Source organism: Pan troglodytes, chromosome 4 (genome assembly GCF_028858775.2).
Source record: "Pan troglodytes isolate AG18354 chromosome 4, NHGRI_mPanTro3-v2.0_pri, whole genome shotgun sequence".
In the NCBI taxonomy this organism is placed as follows: Eukaryota; Metazoa; Chordata; class Mammalia; order Primates; family Hominidae; genus Pan; species Pan troglodytes.
Genome location: NC_072402.2, coordinates 34044769 through 34072528, shown reverse-complemented (window position 1 = coordinate 34072528; position 27760 = coordinate 34044769). Strand labels below are relative to the sequence as shown.

The 27760-nt window shown below is 38.4% G+C and overlaps 1 protein-coding gene and 1 pseudogene across 6 annotated transcripts in view; one reads left to right on the top strand and one right to left on the bottom strand.

Moving 5' to 3' along the window:
- ATG10 (autophagy related 10) overlaps positions 1–27760 on the top strand; it is a 285621-nt gene that overhangs the window by 16561 nt on the left and 241300 nt on the right. The gene's annotated exons all lie outside the window — the stretch shown is intronic.
- Positions 20938–21563, bottom strand: LOC740380 (peptidyl-prolyl cis-trans isomerase A-like; annotated as a pseudogene).

The window sequence follows — 27760 nt, the reverse complement described above, 5'->3', positions numbered from 1 at the left end:
TCAAGCGATTCTTGTGCCTCAGCCTCCCGAGTAGCTGGGACTATAGGCACACACCACTGTACCCGGCTAATTTTTGTATTTTGAGTAGAGACGGGGTTTCACCATGTTGGCCTGGCTGGTCTTGAACTACTGACCTCAAGTGATCTGCCTGCCTCCACCTCCCAAAGTGCTGGGATTACAGGCGTGAACCACCACGCCTGGCCCAAAGTATTTTTTTCTCTTGGTTCGATTCAGTAATAATAATGTAAAAGGCCTATGTACTTATTTCCACACTTAGAGTTAGTTCTCTGTCAAAAACTGTTTTTTTGTTCTGTTTTGTTTTGAGACAGTCTCGCTTTGTCACCCAGGCTGGAGTACAGTGGCATGATCTTGTCTCACTGCAGTCTCTGCCTCCTGGTTCAAGCAATTCTCATGCCTCAGCCTCCCAAGTAGTAGCTGGGATTTTAGGTGTCCACCACCATGCCTGGCTAATTTTTGTATTTTTAGTAGAGACAAGGTTTGGCCATGTTGGCCAGGCTGGTCTTGAACTCCTGACCTCAAGCCACCCTGCCTCAGCCTCCCATAGAGCTGGGATTACAAGCATGAGCCACCACACTTGGCCTCTGTCAAAAGCTTTTTAAAGAGTTCCTTGAAATCCCTTCCTTAGAGAACAGGTAAATTTTCTCTACTTAACATTTTACCCGGTTCCCGAAAAGTGATGAATCCTGATTCTCTGCTGGTTGGATATGTTTCCTGTATGCACTCTGAGGAACGAACAGTTTGGGTTGGATTTCCTATGATTCAGAACTGGGCCTGGGAGGCGTAGGTTTTGATCAGGTCCAGAGTGTCACTGGGGAAACAAGCCATGATTTCCTCTTGGGTCATGTGCAGGCTGAACTTTGACAGGGTGGTTTACGCATAGTTCAGAGGGAGGGTCGATCTGTTGTGGTAGAGTCCAGTCCCACTCTCTAAGTAGTGATTAGACAGTTGATCAGCCCTCAGGAAGTCTCCCTCTCCAGGATAATGTGACTGTGCTAGCACCTTTCATTGGTTTTGTTCTTGGGTATATTTTATAGTTTTGTTTGCTATTATGTTTCAATTTTTTTTTTTTTTGAGACGAGTCTCGCTCTGTCGCCCAGGCTGGAGTGCAGTGGCACGATCTCAGCTCACTGCAAGCTCCGCCTCCCGGGTTCAGCCATTCTCCTGCCTCAGCCTCTTCGAGTAGCTGGGACTACAGGCGCCCGCCACCACGCCTGGCTAATTTTTTAAAAATATTTTTAGTAGAGACAGGATTTCACCGTGGTCTCGATCTCCTGACCTCGTGATCTGCCCGCCTCGGCCTCCCAAAGTGCTGGGATCACAAGCGTGAGCCACTGTGCCCAGCCTGTTTCAATTTTTATTCATCTTATTTTTTCTATGATTATTGCTGAGTTGAAACAACTGTAATTTTGTATATTAATTTTGTAACCATTCAGTCACCTTATTGAATTTCCCTATTTGTTTTCATGGCTTTTCAGTGGTTTCTCTTGGGTCTTCTAGGAATGAGGTCATCTGCAAACTAAGAGGTTTATTTTTTATTGTTTTTTAAATTGACTTCTTTGTGATAGTTCTCTCTATTATTTTATGCATTGACTAGAAAAATGTTAGGTGATGATGATAAATCTTACCTTGAACCTGATTTAATATTAATGCTTTTGTTATAAAATGATTAAATAAAATATTGGTTGTTTATTCATTGAATGAGTATAGGTTTCTGACCCCTTTTGACCTGTAATAATTTGTGTGATTATTCCTTGGGGACTTTGCCTTTTCACCAGTTTTTTTTCTTTAAGAAATTTTTCTTTATCTTAAGCTGGAGGCAAGATGATAAAAATTCCTGTTAACCATTCCATTACCTGGCAGAATGTGGGAGGGGAAGGCTAGGGAAGGAGCTGGGACTGTGTATGCATTTGTGTTTGAAGGGTGAGGAGGCTGGTGCTGAGAAGGATCTTCAGTAGGGAAATTCTGTCTGTCAGAAGCTTCTCCACTGAAGTTGTAAACTAATGCCCCAGAACCAGTTTTCAGGATTTGTTTCATTATTGACCTTTCTTTAAAAAGGGATGTGTAAGTCTAGCCTTCTGTTGGCTGCCACTGGTTGCTTAGGTAGGAAAGTTCCTTACCCTTTGGAGTGGGAGTTACACCCACTGCAATGATGAGCACTGAGATGGTATTGAAACATTACAATAAATGGGTCAAGCTTCCAGGGACAGATAAATAGGAAGACTGAGTCTGGAAATCTGTGGCTGACCAGAGTGCATGGCCTATTGCTAGGCTGGAAACAGGAGTCCAAGTGTTACCAGATCTTTTGATATTTTGAGAAAGGTTAAGCATTCAGATTTGGGTGGAGAGATCTCTGGATTTTTAGATGTTGGCAACTAATTAAAAAAGATTATTTTTCCAACAGTGAGGACCGAACGAAACATGTCAGTGATGCCCAATGGGGTGGTCATTTTATGACCTCTGGGATTGGGTGTCTGTCTGGTATGACTGTGGTTTCTCTTCCAGCCCTGCCTCAGCACATGCTATTGAACTGAATTAGTGAAAGGGGCTCTAAGGCAAAGCAGATTCCTGTGTTCTCAATTTGGGCATATTAGTATTTTTGCCACCTAATTTCTGCAATCCTGTGCCATTTTTCTAAAGGGAATTGTGAATCAGTCGCTTGGTTATATCTTCAAACCTTTCATTGTATTATGTAGCATCTCAAATCTTTTTCTGGTACTGTTTGGAGACAGTATTCTTATACTATTGTTTTGCTTTTCAGGCCTCAGAAGTTTATTTTTTTTTAAATTGTTGTATTGATGTATAATTGGCATACAATAAACTGCATATATTTAAAGTGTATAATTTATTAAGTTTTGACGTATCTATAGACCTGTGAACCTTTACTAAAATCAAGAGTGAACATATTCATCACCCAATAAAGTTTCCTCATACTCCTGCTTTCCATGCCTCCCTCTGCCCCTTTTTGCTCCTGAAACTTATTCTTAAAAAAAGTCTTGTTTACTTTGGGAGGCCAAGGCAGGTTGATTACCTGAGGTCAGGAGTTCGAGATCAGCCTGGCCAACAGTGGTGAAACCCTTTCTCTACTAAAAATACAAAAAATTAGCCGAGTGTGGTGGTGCATGCCTAAAATCCCAGCTATTCGGGAGGCTAGGGCAGGAGAGTCGCTTGAACCTGGGAGACGGAGGTTGCAGTGAGCCAAGATCATACTATTGCACTCCAGCCTGGCCAACAAGAGTGAAACTCCGTCTCAAAAAAAAAAAAAAACTTATCTATACCTATGTATAGGGCTCCTTTATTTTATTTCATGTTTTTAGAGACAGGGTCTCTGCCACCCAGGTTGGTGTGATCATAGGTCACTGTAGCCTCAACCTCCACAGCTCAGGTAGTCCTCCCACCTCAGCCTCCTGAGTAGCTGGGACCACAAATGTGCACCACCATGCCTGGCTAATTTTTTTTTTAAATCGAGACAGGGTCTCGCTCTGTTGTCCAGACTGGGGTGCAATGGCATGATCATGGCTCACTGCAGCCTTGATCTCCTGGGCTTAAGTGATCCTTTCACCTCAGCTCTCTAAGTAGCTGGGCCACAGACACATGCTGCCACACCCAGCTAATTTTTTAATTTTTGTAGAGATGGGGTCTCACTATGTTGCCCAGGCTGGTCTTGAACTCCTGGGCTCAAGCAGTCCTCCTACCTTGGCCTCTGAAAGTGTTGGGATTACAGGTGTGAGCCACCATGCCTGACCAAGGCTCCTTTAGAGTGTATATTGTCCCTCATACCTTCAGGTTTTATGGTCACTCATACAATCACTTTGGCACCATCAATTTTATTTTTATTTTATTTATTTATTTTTAAAATTAAATTAAATTTTTTTTTTTTTGAGACGAAGTCTCTGTCACCCAGGCTGGAGTGCAGTGGTGCGTTCCTGGCTCACTACAACCTCTGCCTCCCAGGTTCAAGCAATTCTCCTGCCTCAGCCTCCTGAGTAGCTGGGGTTACAGGCATGCACCACCAGGCCCAGCTAATTCTGTTTTATTTTTAGTAGAGACAGAGTTTCACCATGTTGGCCAGGCTGGTCTTGAACACCTGACCTTAAGTGATCTACTCGCCTTGGCCTCCCAAAGTGCCGGGATTACAGGTGTGAGCCACCGAGCCTGGCCCATTTTATTTTTTTTGAATTTGAACAGAATCCTGACAATATTTAGAGAACTGGTATAATTTAACTTTATAGAAAGGTGTAAAACATTACTTTTCAGGCAAAGTTGATGAGAAAAGCAGTGCGAATTAATGAAACATAAATTATTAAAAAGCTTAAAGTAGGCAAAATATTTTTAATATTTTTAATTTTTATATCTGGAGCTATACAGAATAAGAATACTTTAAATCAATATTTTTCAGTGAGGGTGGAATGCTCTTGACATCTAGGCAGGATAATTCTTGTTCCCCTACCTCTAACCTTTCCAAAATCCTCAGGAAGGTGGTACACTTGTTACACCCATTGTTTACCATGATGGTCTGTCAGATATTAAAGATAGTGGTTAAGAGCATGGTCTTCACAGTCAGACAGATCCAGGTTCAAATACCTTCTTTACCATTTACTAACTGGATTTTGGACATACTACTTAATGTCTCCAAACTCTATTTTCTTTATCTGTAAAGTAGGAATAACAATAATACTTACTTTATATGGTTGTCGTATAGATTAAATGTTATTTTGCATTCAAAGAGTTTAGCCTGATTTCTTTCTTTCTTTCTTTCTTTCTTTCTTTCTTTCTTTCTTTCTTTCTCTTTCTTTCTTTCTTTCTTTCTTTTCTTTTCTTTTTTTTCTTTCCTTCTTTCTTTCTTTTTTTGAGGCAGAGTCTCGCCCTGTTGCCCAGGCTGGAGTGCAATGGCGTGATCTTGGCTCACTGCAACCTGTGCCTCCCAGGTTCCAGTGATTCTCCTACCTCAGCCTCTGAGTAGCTGGGTTTACAAGTGCGCACCACCAGTCCTGGCAAATTTTTGTATATTTAGTAGAGATGGGGTTTCACGATGTTGGTCAGGCTGGTCTCAAACTCCTGACCTCGTGATCCGCCTGCCTTGGCTTCCCAAAGTACTGGGATTACAGATGTGAGCCACCGTGCCCAGCCTTAGCCTGGTTTCTGACACATAGAAAGCTGTGTCAGAATTTTTAGTTAGTTGTTTGAAAATTTCAGTGTCTTTTATTATAGAAATAATGCTATAAATGAAGTTGTAGTTTGGTTTTCAGAAAACTCTGTAAAAGTGTATTCAGCACCAAATATACTGTACTGGTTGATAGTATATTGTCTGAGTTTCTCTAGGATTATAAGGGGGAGCCAAAGAAGGAGAATTCTCTCTTCCTTTTTCAAGAGGAGCCTTGCCAAAATGTTTACCATCTTTTCTTTGGCAGCCCATAATCTCAGTGTTTCATATCGGCTGCCTCTACACTAATTCAGGACCATATAGCTTCTCACCTGAACCATTTCAATGGCCTGACAACTGTTCTCCAATTCATTCAACACATTTCTGTCATGGTTAATCCTTTAAGAAGTATCTTTGTAGAAGTCTCATTTTCTATATGATTTTTTTTCTTTGTTTCAGTTTGGGCTCTCTCTTGTCACAGAATAATATAGAAACTCCATCACAGAGTATTCCAGGCCCCGCATTGTGGCTTCCTGCTACCTTTCTAGCTTCATTGTCTACTCTAATTCATTTCCTTTCACGCTGTCTCCAGAGTCCTAAAAATGAAGGAAAAGCTATTTTGAAGAATAAATAAGTAAACTTTTATCAGCACTAGAAAACAAAAAAATGTATCATCAAGGGATTATAAAGCTTGATGAATTTCTGAAAGGTAGAAAGAAGGAAAAATTGGACTGAAGAAAGAAACCAGATCCCAAAGCAGGGTTTAGAGAGGACTGTGGTGAAAAAGTGGAGGGTAGGGGAGCAGAAGGGAGGGCTCCAAGTGCAGAGACTGTGGATCCAAATGCAATTCTGAGTTCCTTACTCTCTGCTTATATAAGTTGTTTAGAAGTAAGCATATTAAGCTAATAAGCTTTAATTAAAGCCTCTTTTTTACTTAATTTTGGGTAATCAGTTTTACCCTTGATATCTTTATAGTCACAGCAGTTTTTAAGATTCTGTCTTACTCTAGCCTTCTTAGTTTGCAGAGGTGGTTCTTTTTATATTAGGAAAAATGTCAGGAGCAAATATGTGAATTATTAATGTTCTCCTAGGGTCACACTATAACCACATGGTCAGTGCATGTTTGTCATGGTGAATCATAAAAATACATCTAGAAGCAAAGGTGTTAGAGTTGTTTTAGTTCATCAAGACTGACATTGCATAAATGAGTCCCTAACATTCTTTAGACAGAGGTGCCAAGAATCCCAGGTGGTTCTCCTGCTTTTGTGCCTTCATGGATTCCTAGATCTGCTTTCTGTTCTAGAGAGCTGAAAAACATTGTATAATCTCGAATTTCACCTTGTTTTTGAGATGCAACCTTTGAGGATATTTTTCAGAAATTTCATGTATGTGTGTGTGTGTGTGTGTGTGTGTGTGTGTGTTTTGAGACAGAGTCTCACTCTGTCACCCAGGCTGGAGTACAGTGGCACGATCTCGACTCACTGCAACCTCCGGCTCCCAGGTTCAAGTGATTCTCATGCCTCAGCCTCCCCGGTAGCTGGGACTACAGGCATGCACCACCATGCCTGGCTAACTTTTGCATTATTATTATTTTTTTTGGTAGAGAGGGGGTGTCGCCATGTTGGCCAGGCTGGTCTCGAACTCCTGACCTCAAGCGATCCGCCCATCTCAGCCTCCCAAAGTGTTGGGATTACAGGCGTGAGCCACCATGCCCAGCCTGAGTTTTTAATGTTCTTTACCTACACAACTGAAAACAGTAGAGAACTTTAAGTCTAATATATCAATCGAGGCAAAAGATTTGCCTGTTTTGTGCTACCTTATGATTTCTCACTTTGTATTCCCTTTGAGCCCTATACTTCTTAAGTGTCATCAGTTTCATTTCCTGTTTTCTACTCATTTAAAAAAAGGGGGAAAATGTGCTAAAGTATTCACATAATTATATAAACACTAAAGTACAGACAAAAATGGTGGCTGAGGTGAAAATGATCTGCTGGCAGGCAATGCCACCCTGTAGAAGCTCAGAATGTCCTGTCATCAGCTGATGAAGAAATGTCCTAAATTGGCAAAGATAGCAATTTAAGTATCTTAATGTAACAATTCATAAATGTGTAGGTTATTTAAAAGTCCAGTGTATAAAACTTGAGAATTGCTTGCATGGATTTTATTTCTGGAGATAATTTGTGTTGTGGAGAAATTATATAGACCCAGAAAGGTGTAATTACAGAAGTTGTTTTCATAAATGGAGATTTTGATGCAGATCTAGATAACTAGTTGCGATTCTGCTGTGATTGCTAAATATTTGATTTTTACTTAAATTTAATTATTCACTTTAAATTTATTTTACTAAATCAATTTAGTTTAATTTACTTCACTACTTAATTTTTGCTTAACTTTTATTCTTCTTCCACTAATTTACCTTTAAAATGTTTACATCTACTTATGTTTTTAAAGTCTTCACAAGACCCACTTTACCAGTTTAGTTCTCAGTTTCTTTGTTTGTGATATGATGGTGCAGTTACTAAATTGTTAATGGTGCTAAGGTCAGTGCTTAGGTGCTGGAGTGTAGTGCAGTGGAGTGATCATGGCTCACTGCAGCCTTGACTTCCTGGGCTGAAGGGATCTTCCTGTCTCAGCCTCCCCGAGTAGTTGGGACTACAGGTATGTACCACCACACCTGGCTATTTTTAAATTTTTTTTGTAGAGATGGGGTCACACTATGTTGCCCAGGCTGGTCTCGAACTCCTGGCCTCAAGCGATCCTCCCACCTTGGCTTCCCAAAGTGCTGGGATTACAGGTGTGAGCTACTGTGCCTGGCTATGCCTAGTTGTCATTAATTGCCAGGCCATGCTCTAGACTCCAGGGCCCATGGCCTCTAGTGGTTGCTTTTCAAAGAAGCACATCAAAAGGACTATGCATCAATAGCAAATGGCAATCATATGCTGAAGGTAGGTTAAGTTTGCAACTGAAAGTAAAATTTGTAGACAGAATATCATAGTGGTTAAGACCTTGGCCTTTGGAACTGTTTAGAACTGGGTTAAATCCTAGATATGACTTGTATCCTCATGCAAGTTATTTTTTCTTTCACATCCTTAGTTTTTACATCTAGCAAATGTGAATAATAACAGTTACCATGTACATGATTATAAGGATAATGAGAAAACAAATATGAAAGTACTTAGCAGAGTACCTGATATACAGGAAGCATTCAATATATCTTAACCTATAAAAAGTAATAAGAAGTGAATGTGCACATGAAGGCTGCCAGTCTCGTGTCTGCCAGCATCCCTCTGACACCAGTGCTGGTGCACACACACACACGGATGCCAGTGGCCCTACCCCCTCACCCTGTGCCACCATTGTGAACATTCACATGGAGGCCATCAGCCCTGCACCCTCCAGTCCCCTGCCACATCTAACAAGTATGCACCCTGCCACACTGCTGTTGCTACTAGTATGTGCAAATGAACATGGATCCCACTGCCACTGCCCAACGAAGGACTTTGGTTGGCATCACCCATTGGAGTGTTGTGGCCAGTGGTCTGGGAACACCTTGGCTCCTCCAGTGCAGCAGGTTCATAACCTTGTGGGGCCAGAGAACAAAGCTGAGGGCCCAATACCCAACCCCTCAGAATTAGAGCACACAGCTCAGGAGGGCTGAGGTGAGCCTTGGCCCCCTAAAATCTTCCAGATTGAAGGAACATCAGGCCACACAGGTGAGAAAGAACTAGTGTAAGAACTATGGCAACTCAAAAAGCCAGAGTTGTCTTCTTACCTCCAAACAACTGCACTAGTTCCCCAGCAATGGTTCTTAACTAGGCTTAAATGACAGAAATATAATTCAGAATACGGATAGGAATGAAGATCATTGAGATTCAGAAGGAAATTGAAACCCAATTTAAGGATTCTTAGGAACACAATAAAATAATACAGGAGATGATAGAAGAAATGGCCATTTTTAAGAAAGAACCAAACTGATCTGATAGAGCTAAAGAACTCACCTCAAGGATTTCAGAATACAATTGTAAGTATTAACAGCAGAATTGACCAAGCTGAGGAAAGAATCTAAGAGCTTGAAGACTGATTCTTCAAAATAACTCAATTAGATAAACAAAACAAAACAAAAATAAAGAAGAATGTACAAAACCTCTGAAAAATATAGAGTTATGTAAAGAGATCACCCCTGTGACTCATTGGTATCCCTGAAAGAGAGGGAGAGAAAGCAAACAACTTGGAAAACGTATTTCAGGATATCGTCCATGCAAATTTCTCCAACCTTGCTGGAGAGACCAACGCTGTATTTCAGGAAATGCAGAGAACCCCTGCAAAATACTACACAAGAACACCATCCCCAACACATAGTAATCAGATTCCCCAAGGTTGAAATGAAAGAAAATATTTTAAAGGCAGCTAGAGAGAAGGGGCAGATCACCTAAAAAGGGAACCCCATCAGGTTAACAGCAGAACTTTCAGCAGAAACCCTACAAGCCAGAGGAGTTTGAGGGCCTATATTCAGCATTTTTGAAGAAAAGAATTTATAATCAAGAATTTCTTATTCAGCCAAACTAAGTTTCATAAGTGAAGGAGAAATAAGATCCTTTCCAGATAAGCAAATGCTAAGGGAATTCATTACCACCAAACCTGCATTACAAGAGGTGCTGAGGAAGGGCTAAATATGGAAAGGAAAGACTGTTACTGGCCACTATAAAAACACACTTAAGTACATAGACCAGTGACACTATAAAGCAACCACACAAACAAGTCTGCATAATAACCAGCTAACAACACGATAACATTGATCAAATCCACATATATCAATATGAACCGTGAATGTAGACAGGCTAAATGCCCCAATTAAAAGGCATAGAGTGGCAAGTTGGGTAAAGAAGCAAGACCCAACTGTGTGCTGTCTTCAAGAGACCCATCTCACATGCAGTGACATCCATAGGCTCAAAGTAAAGGGATGAAGAAAAATCTACCGAGAAAATGGAAAACAGAAAAAAAGCAGGGGTTGCTATTCTAATTTCAGACAAAACTGACTTTAAACCAACAAAGATAAAAAATGACAAAGAAGGATATTACATAATGGTAAAGGGCACAGTTCAACAAGAGGACCTAAATATCCAAAATATGTAAGTACCCACACAGGAGCACCCAGATTCATAAAGCAAGTTCTTAGAGACCTACAAAGAGACTTAGATAACCACACAATAATAGCAGGAGACTTTAACACCCCATTGACAGTATTAGATTGTTGAGGCAGAAAACTACCAAATATTCGGGACCTGAACTCAACACTTGACAAAGCAGACCAAAAGACATCTACAGAACGCTGTACCCAGAAACAACAGACTATACATTCTTCTGCATATGGCATATACTCTGAAATTCACCACACACTCAGACATAAAAAAATCCTCAGCCAAAAAAAAAAAAAAGCAGAAACCCACAAAATCATACCAACCACACTCTTAGACTACAGCATAATAAAAATAGAAATCAATGCCAAGAATATCACTAAAAAACGTACAATTAATGGAAATTAACCTGCTCCTGAATGACTGGGTAAATAATGAAATTAAGGCAGAAATCAAGACATTCTTTGAAACTATTGAGAACAAAGATATAACATACCAGAATATCTGGGACACAGCTAAAGCAGTGATAAGAGGGAAGTTTACAGCCCTAAATGCCCACATCAAAAAGTTAGAAAGATCTCAAATAAACAACCTAACATCCCAACTAGAGGAACTAGAGAAACAAGAGAAAACCAACCCCAAAGCTAGCAGAAGATAGAAATAACCAAAATCAGAGCTGAACTGAAGGAAATTGAGATGCAAAAAAAGCCATACAAAAGATCAGCAAATCTAAGAATTGGTTTTTTGAAGGAATTAATAAGATAGGTAGACTGCTAGCTAGACTAATAAAGAAAAAAGAGAGAAGATCCAAATAAACAGAGTCAGAAATGACAAAGGGGACATTACCATTGACCACACAGAAATACAAAAAAAAAAAAAAATCCCGCAGACACTACTACAAACACCTCTGCACACAAGCTAGAAACCCTGCAAGAAATGGATAAATTCCTGGAAACATACGACTTCCCAAGACTGAACCAGGAAGAAATTGAACAGATCAATAATGAGTTCTGAAATTGAATCAGTAATAAAAAGTTTACCAACCAGTAAAAGCCCAGGACCAGATGGATTCACAGCTGAATTCTAGATGTGTAAAGAAGAACTGGTACTATTCCTCTTGAAATTATTCCAAAAACTTGAGGAGAAGAGAACAACAAAAAAATAAAACTTCCAGGCCAATATCCTTGATGAACATTGATGTAAAAATCCTCAACAAAATACTGGCAAACCACATCCAGCAGCACATCAAAAAGCTAATCTGCCATGATTAGGTAGGTTTTATCCCTAGGATGCAAGGTTGGTTCAGCATATGCAAATCAATAAATGTGATTTGACACACAAACAAACTAAAAAACCCAAAACCACATGATTATCTCAATAGATGCAGAAGACCTTTTGATACAATTCAACATTTCTTCATATTAAAAACCCTCAACAAACTAGGCACTGAAGGAACATACTTCAAAATAATGAGAGCCATCTACGACAAACCCACAGCCAACATCATACTAAATAGGCACAAGCTGAAAGCTTCCCCTTAAAAACCAGAACAAGGGAAGGATGGCCTCTCTCATCACTCCTATTGAACATAGTACTGGAAGTCCTGGCCAGAGCAATCAGGTAAGAAAAAGAAAGAAAAAGCATCCAGATAGGAAGAGAGGAAGTTGAACTATTGCTGTTTGTAGATAATATGATTCTATACCAAGAAAACCCTATGGTCTCTGCCCAAAAGCTCCTAGATCTAATAAACAACTTCACCAAAGTTTCAGGATACAAAATCAATGTACAAAAATCAGTAGCATTTCTTTTTTTTGTTTGTTTTTGAGATGGAGTCTCTGTCGCCCAGGCTGGAGTGCAGTGGCACAATCTCGGCTCACTGCAACCCCGTCCTCCCAGATTCAAGTGATTCTCCTGCCTCAGCCTCCTGCATAGCTGGGATTACAGGCACCTGCCATCATGCCCAGCTAATTTTTGTATTTTCAGTAGAGACGGGGTTTCACCATGTTGGCTACCCTGGTCTTGAACTCGTGACCACAGGTGATCTGCTCGCCTTGGCCTCCCAAAATGCTGGAATTACAGGTGTGAGCCACTGCACCCGGCCAAAAATCAGTAGCATTTCTATGCACCAACAATATCCAAGCTGAGAGCCAAATCAAGAATGCAGTCCCATTCACAGGAGCCACAAAAAAGAGTAAAATACCTAGGAATACAGCTAACTAGGGAGGTAAATGAGCTCTACTATGAGAATTAGAAAACACTGTTCAAATAAATCAGAAATTACACAAACAAATGGAAAAATATTCCATGCTCATGGATAGGAAGAAATAACATTGTTAAAATGGCCATACTGCCCAAAGCAATGTACAGATTCAATGCTATTCCTGTCAGTCTACTATCTTCCTATCAATCTACAATGACACTCTTCAGAGAATTAGAAAAAACAGTTTTAAAATTCATATGGACCAAAAAGAGCCCAAATAGCTAAGGCAATACTAAGCAAAAAGAACAAAGCTGGAGGCATCCCATTACCCAACTTCTAACTATACTATGAGGCTACAGTAACCAAAATAGCATGGTACTGGTACAAAAGCAGACACAAAGACCAATGAAACAGAATGGAGAACCCAGAAACAAGCCCACACATATACAACCATCTGATCTTCAAGAAAGTTGACAAAAACAAGCAATAGGGAAAGGACTCCCTATTCAATAAATGATGTGGGATAACTGGCCTGCCATATGCAGAGAATTGAAACAGGACCCCTTACACCATATAAAAAATCGACTCAAGATCGATTAAAGACTTAAAAGCAAAAACTATAAAAACTCTGGATGATAGCCTAGGAAATATTATTTTGGACGTAGAACTGGGCAAAGATTTTATGATGAAGATGCCAAAAGCAATTGCAACAAAAACAAAAATTGACAAATGGGAACTAATTAAACAAGAGTTTCTGTACAGCAAAAGAAACTATCAACAGAGTAAACAGACAATCTACAGAATGGGAGAAAATGTTTGCAAACTATGCGTCTGACAAAGGTCTAATATCCGGAGTCTATAAGGAATTTAAACAAATTAACAAGCAAAAAACCCAATCCCATTAAAAAGTAGGCAAAGGACATGAACAGACACTTCTCAAAAGAAGAAGACATGCACATCGCCAAGAAGCATATGAGGAAACACTCAACATCACTAATCATTAGAGAAATGTAAATCAAAACCACAATGAGATACCATCTCCCACCAGTCAGAATGGCTATTATTAAAAAGTCAAAAAATAACAGATGCTGGTGAGGTTGAAGAGAAAAGGGAATACTTATACACTGCTGGTGGGAATGTAAATTAGTTCAGCCATTGTGGAAAGCAGTTTGGCAATTTTCCAAAGAACTCAAAGCAGAATTACCATTTGACACAGCAATCCCAATATCAGGATTCCAAATATATTCCAAAGGAATATAAATCGTTCTGCCATAAAGACACATGAATGCATATGTTCATGGCAGCACTTTTCACAATAACAGAGACATAGAATCCTAAATGCCCATCAACAGTAGACTGGATAAAGAAAGCATGATACACATACACTGTGGAATACTTATGTAGCCATAAAAAAAGAAAAAGATCATGTCTTTTGCAGCAACATGGATGGAACTAGAGGGCATTATCCTAAGTGAAGTAACACAGGAACAGAAAACCAAATACTACATGTTCTCACTTATAAGTAGGGGCTAAACATTGAGTACATATGGACACAAAGAGGGCAACAACAGACACTGGGTTCTATGTGAAGGTGGAGGGAGAGAGGAGGGTGAGGATCCAGAAACCACTCATTGGGTACTGTGCTTATAACATGGGTGATGAAATAATCTGTGTACCAAACCCCTGTGACATGCTATTTACTTATATAAAAAAACCTACACAGGTACCCCTGAACCTAAAGTAAAAGTATTTTTAAAAAAGTAAAACTACCTATCGGATACTATGCTTATCACTTTGGTGGCAAAATAATGTGTACACCAGACCCCTGTAACATGCAGTTTACCTATACAACAAACCTGCTCTTGTACCCCGAACCTAAAATAAAAGTTTAAAAAAACGAGAAAAAAATTATTTCACGTGACCTAAGAACACAGTATTTTGACTATCCTTAATGGGATTTAATTGAAGGATAAATAGTGCTATAAAGAAATTGTAAGCTTTAAAAAATAACCTGGTTGTTAATAGTACTCTCAATATCTTATGCTTTTGTGATTGTTTTATACCTATTTTACAAAAATGCAAATAAGTACTTATGTATTTATGTTAAGGTCATCAGGAGCCAAGATTTACAATGTAAGATAAAAGTGATTAGTAGAAAATCAAAGAAATTAAAGTACCGTAATATTAATCTGCACTGGAAATATCAGTAGGAATGCAAACTACATATTTTCTAGCTTTGTCTACTGAAGTGCCCAGATTGTGATCTATAAATACCATTTCCCACAAAAAGGAGGCAGAATTTCTTGCAGGAATGGCTGACTCCAGGTCTGAGGGAAGAAGTGTACAAACTCCAGGTCTGAGGGAAGAAGTGTACAAACTGAGCCTGGGTTTTCTTATTGACTAACCAGAATGCAAAGAAATCAAAGACAAGTTAGCTAGTGTGGTCTTGTTAAAAGGACCTAAGAATTAACATTAAGAGGCTTCCATTGGTCAAAGATAAGACAATTTGAGTACCATAAATAACAATGGATGTAATTGTTTGACACACATGTATCTTAAAAAACCATGTATTCATAATGTTAGAGAGAAAAAGAGCAGAATAGCCTTCCAATCCAACCCATTGAACATCATTGGAAGTTTATAGGACATCAACTCCTTGGTATGAACATTGGTAATCAAATGGAAAGAAATAAGTATTACCTTTTTCTTACATGACCTATTTCATGGTAACCAAATAGCCTGATTTGATGAGGGAAAGTCCTTCTCCCACAATTTTATCTAATAAAAAAGGATGGTAGAGGCTGGGAATGGTGGCTCATGCCTGTAATCGCAGCACTTTGGGAGGCCAAGGCAGGCGGATCACTTGAGGTCAGGAGTTTGAGACCAGCCTGACCAATAGGGTGAAATCCCATCTCTACTCAAAATACAAAAAGTAGCTGGTCATTGTGGTGGGGGCACCTGTAATGCCAGCTACTAAGACAGGAGAATCACTTGAAGCCGGGAGGTGGAGGTTGCAGTGAGCCGAGATTGTGCTACTGCATTCCAGCCTGCTCTGTCGCCCAGAACGAGACTCCGTCTCAAAAAAGAAAGTATGGTAAAATTAAAAAATTATCATTTTAAGCCCCTAATGAAATGAATTAGGCAACAATAATTGGTGGATGAAACAGTTAGATGAAAAGTTGAGGGGGAATTTACAAAGGAGAGATTGAGCTATTACTACCTGAGCCTAGTGATCAGTCTTTGCATTACTAAAAATGGGGGAACCAGATATGATACACTTTCTGAAGTTTTATAACATGAATCACAGAGTACCCTGTATGAAGTATTTGCGTCCCCGAAGTTGAATCTGAATAGAATCAGTTATAGGAAATCAGGAGATGGAGAACCAAGGTAATTGACACTATGGGAAGCAAACACAACAATCCATGAATCTAAAGGACACCTGACCCTATTTCTTCAAAAAGTCAATGTTAGGATAAAGAAGTGAGGAGAAGGACTGTGTCTCAAATTTCTAGGATTAAACACTGGGTTTTTTGTTTTTGTTGTTTGTTTGTTTTTTAATATCCTATCCAGGCAGCAACCAGTAAGTGGTCCTAGGGTGCATGACGAGTATGCAGTTCAGGTCACGTGTGACTCACGGTGAGTCTGACGACTGCCAGCTGGTTCAGTGAGATGAGTCCACTCATCATGCACTTGGATGTCATGACAGTGTCAACTTGCTATGAACGTTTCTAAGTGCTCACTTTCCTTTTCTGTATTTATCTTGTTGACCCGTAACAAAGAGTTGAGGACCAGTAAACAGTTTTTGGACTGGTAACAATTAATTCTCAAAATGGCACCAATGGAAAAATCACACTTGAGTAGCACTACCCTAGATTAAAAGAAATTCAAGAGATATACCCTAATGTAATATTTGAACTTATCTGGACCCTGACTCAAACAAATCAACTGTAAAAGGACTTTTTTTGAGATGATTAGTGATATTTGATTATGGACTCATGTATAAAATGATACCAAGGAGTATAGCTAAATAAAACAAAAACAACCAAATAAATAGGGATAGATGAAGCAAATGTGGCAAAATCTTCAAATGTGTTGAATATGGATGATGTGTTTATGGGTTTGATTTTGGTACTATTCTCTTTACTTTTTTTGTATGTTACATATATGCTTCCTTTTATCTCACAACAATTTACTCATGTTTTCTAAACTTAATTTATAATTATTCTTGTTTTCTTTTGTTTTGTTTTGTTTTTTGAGATAGAGTCTCACTCTTTCGCCGAGGCTGGAGTGCAGTGGCACTGTGTCGGCTCACTGCAACCTCTGTCTCCTAGGTTCAGGCAATTCTCCTGCCTCAGCCTCCCGAGTAGCTGGGATTACAGGCATCCACCACCACGCCCAGCTAGTTTTCATATTTTTAATAGAGACGGGGTTTCACCATGTTGGCCAGGCTAGTCTTGAACTCCTGACCTCGGGTGATCCGCCTGCCTGTGCCTCCCAAAGTGCTGGGATTACAGGCGTGACCCACCGCACATTTATAATTATTCTTTTTGGGATTTGTGCAACATTGAAACTCTACCTTGCTTTCTAGAAATTTTGTTTTGTTTGATTTTTGTGTTTCAGTTTAGGATCTCAGTTTTCAGTTCTGTGATTCCACCTTTCATAAGTAATTGATAGAATAATTTCCTATAGATTTTCAGCTTCCTTCTCTCACTTTTGTATAGCAGAAACAGGAAGAGAGAACATTCAGATTGAAAACAAAATATCCTACTTTCTTGAGATTATATTTTATACAATTAATACTAGATCATTTTGTGTGTTAGTCTTTCAGAAGAATTAAAGAGCCTCTTCTCTCTGTTAATCCCTTGTCTCTTCTAAACATACTTGATTATAATTTGAAATATACGTGGCAACATACCAGAAATATTTTATCTCCATTACAGTTTAGGAACCGCTTATTGAAAGGGCTTGTTTGCTAATTTATATATAGTAAAAATTTTAAATTTCATTTTATTCTGAGTATAAATTTAAACTGATTTTTATGATTTCTTCTTTTCAGTAGTTTTTCTCTTTCATATTACTTTCCTTAAAACCCTTTGCCATTATGCTAATACATTAAATTCATATTTTTAAAATGGATTCTAAAAATCTCCATATTTTACTGTATTTCATCTCTGAGTACAAAGCCCACCATGGACCTTCCCATCATTTTTGTTGTCCTGCTGAATTTCTTACTTTGTTTATTTGCACAGCAGATCTTTATTTTTAAATGTCTTATTATGAAACATTTCAAGCATACAGAAGTAAAGAGAATAGCATAATGAATTCCCGCATACCCATCACCTAGCTTCCACAATTATCGACTCACAGCCAGAGATGGTGTTTCAAAGCATCTGTGGCATATATGAAGTGATGTAATATATTTCAACCTAATTAACTTAACTTTCTTTATTTTCCCCATATGTATTCAAATTATAGGCTGTTCATGTGTGCTCTGTACATTTATAATTATATATTAAAATTAATGAATGAATTCAAGAAAAGACTCTAAAGCCATGAAATATTGTTTCTATAAATTTTTATATAGTTTTAAAAATTGTGGTAAAATGCACATAATGTAAATTTACCATCTTAACCACTTTAAGTATACAGTACGGTAGTGTTAAGTGCATTCATATTGTTGTGCAACCAAACTCCAGAATCCCCACAGCCCCTGGCAACTCCCCTTCTACTTTCTATCTTTATGAATTTGATTACTCTAGTTATCTCAGGTAAGTAGAATCATACAGTATTTGTATTTATTTTATTTTATTTTTTGAGACAGAGTCTCGCTCTGTCACCAGGCTGGAATGCGGTGGCATGATCTCGGCTCACTGAAACCTCTGCCTCCTAGGTTCAAGTGATTCTCCTGCCTCAGCCTCCCGAGTAGCTGGGACTACAGGTGCATGCCACCATGCCCAGCTAATTTTTGTATTTTTAGTAGAGATGGGGTTTTACCATGTTGGCCAAGGTGGTCTTGATCTCTTGACCTCGTGATCTGCCCGCCTCAGCCTCCCACAGTATTTGTCTTTTAATGACTGGCTTATTTCATTTAGCATAATGTCCTCAAGGTTCATTCATTATTTCTACAAATTTTGATTTACAATTTTATGAAGGAAACAGCTAAAGAGAGAATTTGGAGTGAATTTCTATTAGATGATGACTTCTTGAATTACATAGCCTCGTTCTATTAGGAGATTACATTTTTATTTCTGAAATACATTATTAAACAGTATTAAAAATGCTTTCCATGTGTATTTGACAAGAGTAGTTTTCACCATGTCTCACATTTGCTAATATAAACCCAACTGAATATTTCTATCAGAATATAATCAAATTAGAGAGTAAGTAATAGAATTCATATTTTATTTTATTTGAGACAGGGCCTTGCTCTGTCACCCAGGCTGGAGTGCAACAGTGCAATTTCGGTTCACTGCAGTCTCCGCCTACTGGGCTCAAGTGATCTTCCCACCTCAGCCGCCTGCGTAGCTGGGACTATAGGTGTATACCACCACAGTTGGCTAATTTTGTAATTTTTTTGTAGAGATGAGGTCTCACTGTATTGCCCATGCTGGTATCAAACTCCTGGGCTCAAGTGATCCTCCTGCCTGGGCCTCCCAAAGTGTTAACGATTACAGCCATGAACCACTGTGACAGGCTGGAATTCATATTTTTAAATACAATTACTTTACTTTGCCTACCCATTTACTTTTGTGTCATATATATATATGCACACACATATATATATTTGTTGGAAATAATTGTTTATTTTTACTTCAAAGGTGAAATATTAAGTATCCACTTAAAATTTTAATCTCTATAAAGACAATATGCTTATATAGATTCTTTCCTAAAATTTAGTTACAATTTTAAGGTTCACTAAAAGAAACAGATATTTCTTACAGGTTTTTTAAGAATAATATTGCTTTATTTGAGTGACAAATAAATACATTTGTTGTTTTGAAATACTTTTTGACTAACATTTATTCTTCCAGTTTACCTTATAGATCTTTCCATATCTCCTTATTAATCCTTTTTAGGGGGGTCATGAGCATGTTACTGCTGTGGTTTTAGTGTAATACTGTATTTGTTTAAGTCATCTGCTGTGAGTTAATGAAATATCATTTCTAGCTCCAGATGTCACTAGATAAAGATTAAATATATTGCATTCATATAATCTCTTGATGAAGCTAGAGTAGATTTTTTTTTCTTTATCTTAGGAGATTAGGAGAAAAATGCACTTGGAGCAGTAGGCTGTGTTTTTGTAATAAACACTAAATCCTAGTCAGTTATACTAGATTTTTCCATTCATAATTTATTGAGTGTTATGATTTGTCACTTAAGCATATGCAAATCTTAAGCAATAATTTCAAGAAGAACAGGTTGTATCACTTGTGAATTAAATACCTTTGAATACTATTTTTAAAGATTATCAAAACTATCTGAGAAGGAAAGCTATAATACTTCACAAATTTATAAATGAAAAATTTTAAAATGATAGTAATTGTGCAAGTTTAACAAATAAGAGCACATGCCTGGTTAACAGTGATGTTTTAGTTCAGCTGTATTTCAAAAAGCCTTGTAGGAAGTTATCTTTACACTGGTGAGTTTATCAAGCCCAGGATCTGACCCTCAGCTTTTTGGGTTCAGATGGAATGGAATGGAGCTGTCTCCCAAAAACAGACTCACATTAAACAGTGTCAAAGGACAGATTATGTCTATATCTAATCTGATTTATATATACTAGACATATATATTTTATTTGTTCATAACATTTATATATGATTGGATGTATATCAGAATCAAATGTATTAATTTATAATAAGTAGAATTGTCAAATGAACTGAAATCACCATCTCAGCATGATAGCTCATTTTTGTTTTGTAGGTGAACAAAACCATAATCGTATGAACCTAGAATGAGTTCAAATTCTTTCTCATAGTTGCATAAATGGAATATTTAATGGCATAATCTAAACGTGGCATTAGTATATCTTGCTCCACAATATGGGTAGTCTTACCATTGAGGCCAAATTGTTTAAAGGGTGTACGGTTAAAAGACTCTTTCTCCTGAACAGTGTAGTGGACACTGCTGATGTTTGTTTCACTGATCTAATTTTTTAAAGTATTAATTACTGATTAATTGCTCTTTTGGTTGCCATTGAGTTCCAGTTAAATCTTGCAGGCTAGGGAACCATTTTTTTTCTCGTTAAGGTAATTTGCCTATATCCTCTGATCTATGATGAGTTAATTTCATCTTTAACTCAGAAAGAGTTTTCTTATATATATATATATTTTTGTTATTTAGTTTTTATTTCATAATCATAAACTTAACTCTGCAATCCAGCTAGGCATGGGAGGGAACAAGGAAAACATGGAACCCAAAGGGAACTGCAGCGAGAGCACAAAGATTCTAGGATACTGCGAGCAAATGGGATGGAGGGGTGCTCTCCTGAGCTACAGAAGGAATGGTCTGGTGGTTAAGATAAAACACAAGTCAAACTTATTCGAGTTGTCCACAGTCAGCAATGGTGATCTTCTTGCTGGTCTTGCCATTCCTGGACCCAAAGCACTCCATGACCTCCACAATATTCATGCCTTCTTTCACTTTGCCACAGACCACATGCATGCCATCCAACCACTCAGTCTTGGCAGATGAAAAACTGGGAGCCATTTGTGTTGGGTCCAGCATTTGCCATGGACAAGATGCCAGGACCTGTATGCTTTAGGATGAAGTTCTCATCTTCAAATTTCTCCCCATAGATGGACTTGCCACTAGTGCCATTATGGCGTGTGAAGTCACCACTCTGACACATAAACCCTGGAATAATTCTGTGAAAGCAGGAACCCTTATAACCAAATCCTTTCTCTCCAGTGCTCAGAGCACGAAAATTTTCTGCTGTCTTTGGGACCTTGTCTGCTAACAGCTCAAAGGAGACGCGGCCCAAGGGCTCGCCATCGACGGCAATGTCGAAGAACACGGTGGGGTTGACCATGGCTAATAGTACACAGTTTTCCTCGGCGGCGTCATCTGCAAAGCCGCTTTCTTATATTTCTTGTCCTCAAGGTCTTGGAGAATGTTTCCAAGTACAGACAAAATTCTGATTATGAATATCTGTAAAAATGGAGGGGAAAAATAACCAATTATTTCACTTCCTTAATACAATTGTGATTATTTTGGCTAATTCCCCTCATATGTGGGGAATTTCGTTTTGGTACCTGTACTCTTAATTAGATAAATAAGTGTTGCTATGTTTTCCAATTGGGATTTTGATGGCTGTCCTTTTAAATTTATAAATTTGGAGTGAAATTATGTATCTATAATGTTGTCTTCCCTTTTAGGAACATGCTAGGTGTTCACTTTTTAAAGTCTTCAGTGAAGTTTGAAATTCACGGTTTGAATGGGGCTTTAATTAATTAATTAACTAATTTCTTTAAGTCGATCCATGATAGGATAAAATAGCGATAGATTTAGCTTTATTTAGAGAGACTGGGTTTTCCCCATTTTAAGGTCTAAGGTTATTGCTGATATGTAGGTAAGATATTGATTTTACTAGGTATATTTTGTAACTGGTTACCTTACTGAACTAACACTAGGTCTAATAGTATAAAAAGTAATTCTTTGGTGCTTTCCATGTCATCTGATATAATGAAAATATGGTTTCTTTTCCAATATTTATGGCTTCATTTTGGTCATATTGTATTAAAGCTTCCAGAACAAGTTGTGCACTATAGCAGCAATTGCTTGTGTTCTAGTTTTACAGCATTCTTTTTATGCACACAGTGTTCCTGTGAGTGTATAGGACAGTCTTATTTTCTTTATTTTACATAAAGATAGTTTAAGTAAATAAATAAACTTAGCACCAAGGTAACAATTGACTTGTCCAACTTCGAGCTAAAACTGAAATAGAAACCCAGGTCTTTGGACCACTGCGTTCCCATATTTCTGTATGCTACTTATCGTTTTCTAAGTAATAAATTTTATACAAAGTTTAATTATGTAAGCAGTCTCATGGATTAAAGTTCTATAAATCTCAAACGCAACATGATTAAAACTGAGCTGATCATTTTTTGCCCTCAATATCCACTGCTCCTTCTGAATTCTTTTTTTTTCTAGATGGCTCCACCAACCTCCGACTCAGGCCATGACCCTGAAGGTTTTACATTCCTCTGCCTCAATACATATGCTGAATGGATCATTACATCAATTTATTCCATCTTTAAAAATCTCTCAAGTTGGCTTACCTCTGCCCTCCTTGCCCATCACCATTCTTTTTGTTCAGGCTATCATTATTTCTGCTCTTTGTCTCTAATCTTGCCCTCTGCCAACCTGCCTCTAAGCCTGCCAAGGTGATCTTATAAAATGCAATTCCACTCCATTACTCTCTGGTTAAAATCCTTTAGTGATTCTTCATTATTCAGGATATAGTTCAGTCTCCTTAGCTAAGCATGCAAAACTCTTGCTTAAAAAAGATTACTCTTTTGAGCTTGGCTTCGTTCTCTCAACGTTACATTTGTGCATAGCTTAATTGCTGATGATTGGTCAGAGGTTATGCTCAAACACCTGGAGCCAGTAGGCTTCTCCACTTCCTGATGGTTCTGTGTGGGTTGGGGAGCACATTCGAAGTTTAGGCAGTGTTCAAGTCTGCCCTGTCTTTTAGTTTCAACCATGTCCTCTGCGCCTACACAAAGCCTCCTCATCAGCCAGGATGTGTGGACAGCTTGGGTCCCCTTAGCTTCCCCTACACATGTGAGTGGAAGGCTGCCAGGGTTGTGTGTAGTTTCTCAAGCTTCTCTGTAATCCTTCGTTTCCAGAATCTCCCTATTACTATTCCTATTATGGTGCTGGTTGGTTGGTTGCTTGTGCCAACTGGGATGACTACTACCTCAGGCTTGCTACAGAGATTGCTACTTTTACTGATGATGCTGCTGGATGGCATATTTTCATTTTCAGCTTCAGATCAGTTGAGCCCCTCTGGCAGTAAGGCTGCTGGTTTCACAGCCTGTGGTCCTGGTAGAACCACCATACTGACCCTCTGGGAGGGATGGGAGCAACCTCAGGGAGGAATGCCACAGACTCCCACTGTTCTTGCCTGAATTTCAACAGTTTTTCATGAATAAGTGCTTCTTAATATGTTATTTGCCTTTGGTTGATTCCCAGTTCCCTGAAATGGTTGTTTTAAACAATTTTGTTCAGTTTCAAAGTTGTTTTTTGAAGGGGATTTGTAGTCCTGCCTCCCGAGGCCACATGGTTTTAATTTGCATTTTCTAAAAACTAGCTCATTTGAGCATCTTTTCATATGTTTATTAGTTATTTGGTACTTTCTTTTGTGATTTTTATGGCTGTCTTTTGCCCATAATAACTACATTTTTTTTTAGATTGAATCTATGCATCACTTAACTGCACATAGGCAACCCTGACCTCCCAAGTTTGGCTTAGATCCACTCCTCTGTGTTTCCATACAATTGGTGTACAATTCTGTATGGTGGTCATCTATATACTTGGCTAATTCCCCATAGTAGTCTGAGAGCTCCTTGACAGCAAGCACTATGTTTTTGTTTTTACTGTTTTTTTTTGAGACAGGGTCTCACTGTGTCATCCAGGCTGGAGTGCAGTGGTGCAATCTCGGTTCATTGCAACCTCCACCTCCCAGGTTAAAGTGATTCTCCCACCTCAGCCACTCGAGTAGCTAGAATTACAGTCGTGTGCCACCATGCCTGGTTAATTTTTGTATTCTTTAATTAGAGACAGGGTTTCACCATGATGGCCAAGCTGGTCTTGAACTCCTGACCTCAAGCGATCCGCCTTCCGTGGCTTCCCATAGTGTTAGGATTACATGGGTGAGCCACCATGCCCAGGTTGTTTTTGTTTTTATATTCCTGTTTCTATATCTTTGGCGCTTAGCAAAGTAAACACTCTAGATGCCTTTGTTCAATTGAATTAAAATCGTATAAACTGCAAGGAGTTCAGCCAAGTTTTTTATTTGTGTGAATGCATTTCATTTTATTCCATTCCATTGTGTTACATATTTTTTGAAATAAGTGAGTCATTGACTAGTGTTTAAAAACCTATTTGTTTTTTTAAAAAACTATTTTTTTGTTTTTTTAAAAACTATTTTATTTTATTTTTTAAAAATTTTTAAACAAAGAATTCTCCTGTAGAGGGAGTGCAGCCCTGTAGACATCTTGATTTCAGATTTCTGGCCTCCAGAACTGTGAGGGAATAAATTTCTGTTATTTTAAGCCATAAAGTTTATGGTAATTCGTTATGGCAGCTATAGAATATTAATATAATTCACCAATTGATGAACATCTGGAATGTTTTCAGATTTTGGCTATTAGGAATAATGCTGTTATGAACATTCACATACATGTCTTTTGGGGGTCACAGGTTTTCATTTATCTTGGATAGATATCTAGGAGTGTAATTGCCAAGTCATATGGTAAATTGATGTTTAACACTTTAAGAAACCACTGGTCTGTTTTTCAAAGTGGCTATGTAGTTTACATCCCCACCAGCAAAATATGCGGGTTCTTGATTTCCCCGACAATTATCAACACTTGGTATTTCCTTTCTGTTTGATTATAGTCACTTTGGTGGGTGTAAAGTGGTTTCTCATGAATTTCCCTAATTGTTAGTGATGCTGAATGCTAACATTTCATGGGAATGTTAGCAACTTGCATATATTCTTTAGTAAAATGTCCATTCAAAAATTTACCCATTTTTAATGAGGCTGTTTTTCTTCTTATTCTTGAGTTGTTTGAGTTGTAAGGTTCTGTTTTTGTGTGTTTTTTGAAGTAGACTTTATTTAAGAAGTTTTACGTTACCAGCAAAATTGAGCAGAAGGTATAGATATTTCTCATGTACCTCTACCCTCACACATAAATGGCCTCCCCCTTCATTATCAACATTCCCCACCAGAGTGGTTCATTTTTTACAATTGATGAACCTGTATGGACACATCATTTTCACTCAAGGTACATAGTTTACATTAAGATTCCCTTTTGGTGTCATACATTCTGTTTTGACAAAGGTATGACATGTATCCACCATTATAGTATCACACAGAGCAGTTTTACTGCCCGACAGAATCTTCTGTGCTCCATCTATTTATCGTTCCCCCTCCACTAAACCCAGGCAACTACTGATTCTTTAACCGTTTCCTTAATTTTGCCTTTTCCTGAGAGTCACGTGGTTTAAATGATACAGTATGTATTTTTTAAATATTGGCTTCTTTCACTTAGAAATATGCATTTACATTTCCTTCATGTATTTACATGGTTTGACACTTAGTCTTCCAATCCAGGAACATAAAATGTCTTTCCACTGACATATTTTATTTATTCTTCTTAGCAATGTTTATAGTTTTTACAGTACAAGTCTTTCAGGTCTTTTTTTATTTTAATTTTTTAAATATTTCAATAGGTTTTTGGGGAACAGGTGGTGTTTGGTTACATGAATAAGTTCTTTAGTGGTGATTACTGAGATTCTGGTGTAACTATCATTTGAGCAGCATACACTGTACCCAATGTGTAGTCTTTTATCCCTCACCCACCCACACACGGTTTCCCCCAAATCCCCAAAGTCCATTGTATCATTCTTTCATTCTTTTTTTTTTTTTTTGAGATGGAGTCTCGCCCTGTCGCCAGGCTGGAGTGCAGTGGCGCAATCTTGGCTCACTGCAACTTGCACCTCCCGGGTTCCAGCGATTCTCCTGCCTCAGCCTCCCGAGTAGTTGGGACTACAGGCACACACCACCACGCCTGGCCAATTTCTGTGTTTTTTAGTAAAGACGGGTTTTCACCATATTGGCCAGGCTGGTCTTGGGCGTGATCCGCCCGCCTTGGCCTCCCAAAGTGCTGGGAGTACGTGGGTGAGCCACCGCATCCGGCCCATTGTATCATTCTTATGCCTTTGAGTCCTCATACCTTAGCTCCCACTTGTGAGTGAGAACATACGGTGTTTGGTTTTGCATTTCTGAGTTACTTCACTTATAATAATGGTCTCCAATTCCACCCAGCTTGCTGCAAATGCCATTATTTTGTTCCTTTTTATGACTGAGTAGTATTTGGGCTGGTTTCATATTTTTGCAATTGCGAATTGTGCTGCTATGAGGGTGTGTGCGAGTATCTTTTTCATAGAATGACTTCTTTTCCTCTGAGTAGATACCCAGGTTGCTGCATCAAATGGTAGATCTACTTTTAGTTCTTTAAGGAATCCCCACACTGTTTTCCATAGTGGTTGTACTATCTTAAATTCCCATCAACAGTGTAAAAGTGTTCCCTTTTCACCACATCCACACCAACATCTATTTTTTTTTGATTTTTTGATTATGGCCATTTTGCAGGAGTGAGGTGGTATTGCATTGTGGTTTTAATTTACATTTCCCTGATAACTAATGATGTAGAGCATTTTTTCATATGTTTGTTGGCCATTTGTATATCTTCTTTTGAGAATTGTCTATTCATGTCCTTAGCCCACTTTTTGATGGGATTGTTTTTTTTTCTTACTGATTTGTTTGAGTTCCTTGTAGATTCTGGATATTAGTCATTTGTCATATTTACAGATTGTGAATTTTAGATCTATCCTGCTTTCTCTTGCGGGCATTTAGTGCTATAAATTTCTCTCTACACACTGCTTTAAATGTGTCCCAGAGATTCTGCTATGTTGTGTCTTTGTTCTTGTTGGTTTCAAAGAACATCTTTATTTCTGCCTTCATTTAGTTATGTACCCAGTAGTCATTCAGGAGCAGGTTGTTCAGTTTCCATGTAGTTGAGCAGTTTTGAGTGAGTTTCTTAATCCTGAGTTCTAGTTTGATTGCACTGTGGTCTGAGAGACAGTTTGTTATAATTTGTGTTCTTTTACATTTGCTGAGGAGTGCTTTACTTCCAACTATGTGGTCAATTTTGGAATAAGTGCGATGTGGTGCTGAGAAGAATGTATATTCTGTTGATTTGGGGTGGAGAGTTCTGTAGATGTCTATTAGGTCCACTTGGTGCAGAGCTGAGTTCAATTCCTGGGTATCCTTGTTAACTTTCTGTCTCGTTGATCTGTCTAATGTTGAACAGTGGAGTGTTAAAGTCTCCCATTATTATTGTGTGGGAGTCTAAGTCTCTTTGTAGGTCTCTAAGGACTTGCTTTATGAATCTGGGTGCTCCTGTATTGGGTGCCTATATATTTAGGATAGTTAGCTCTTCTTGTTGAATTGATCCCTTTACCATTATG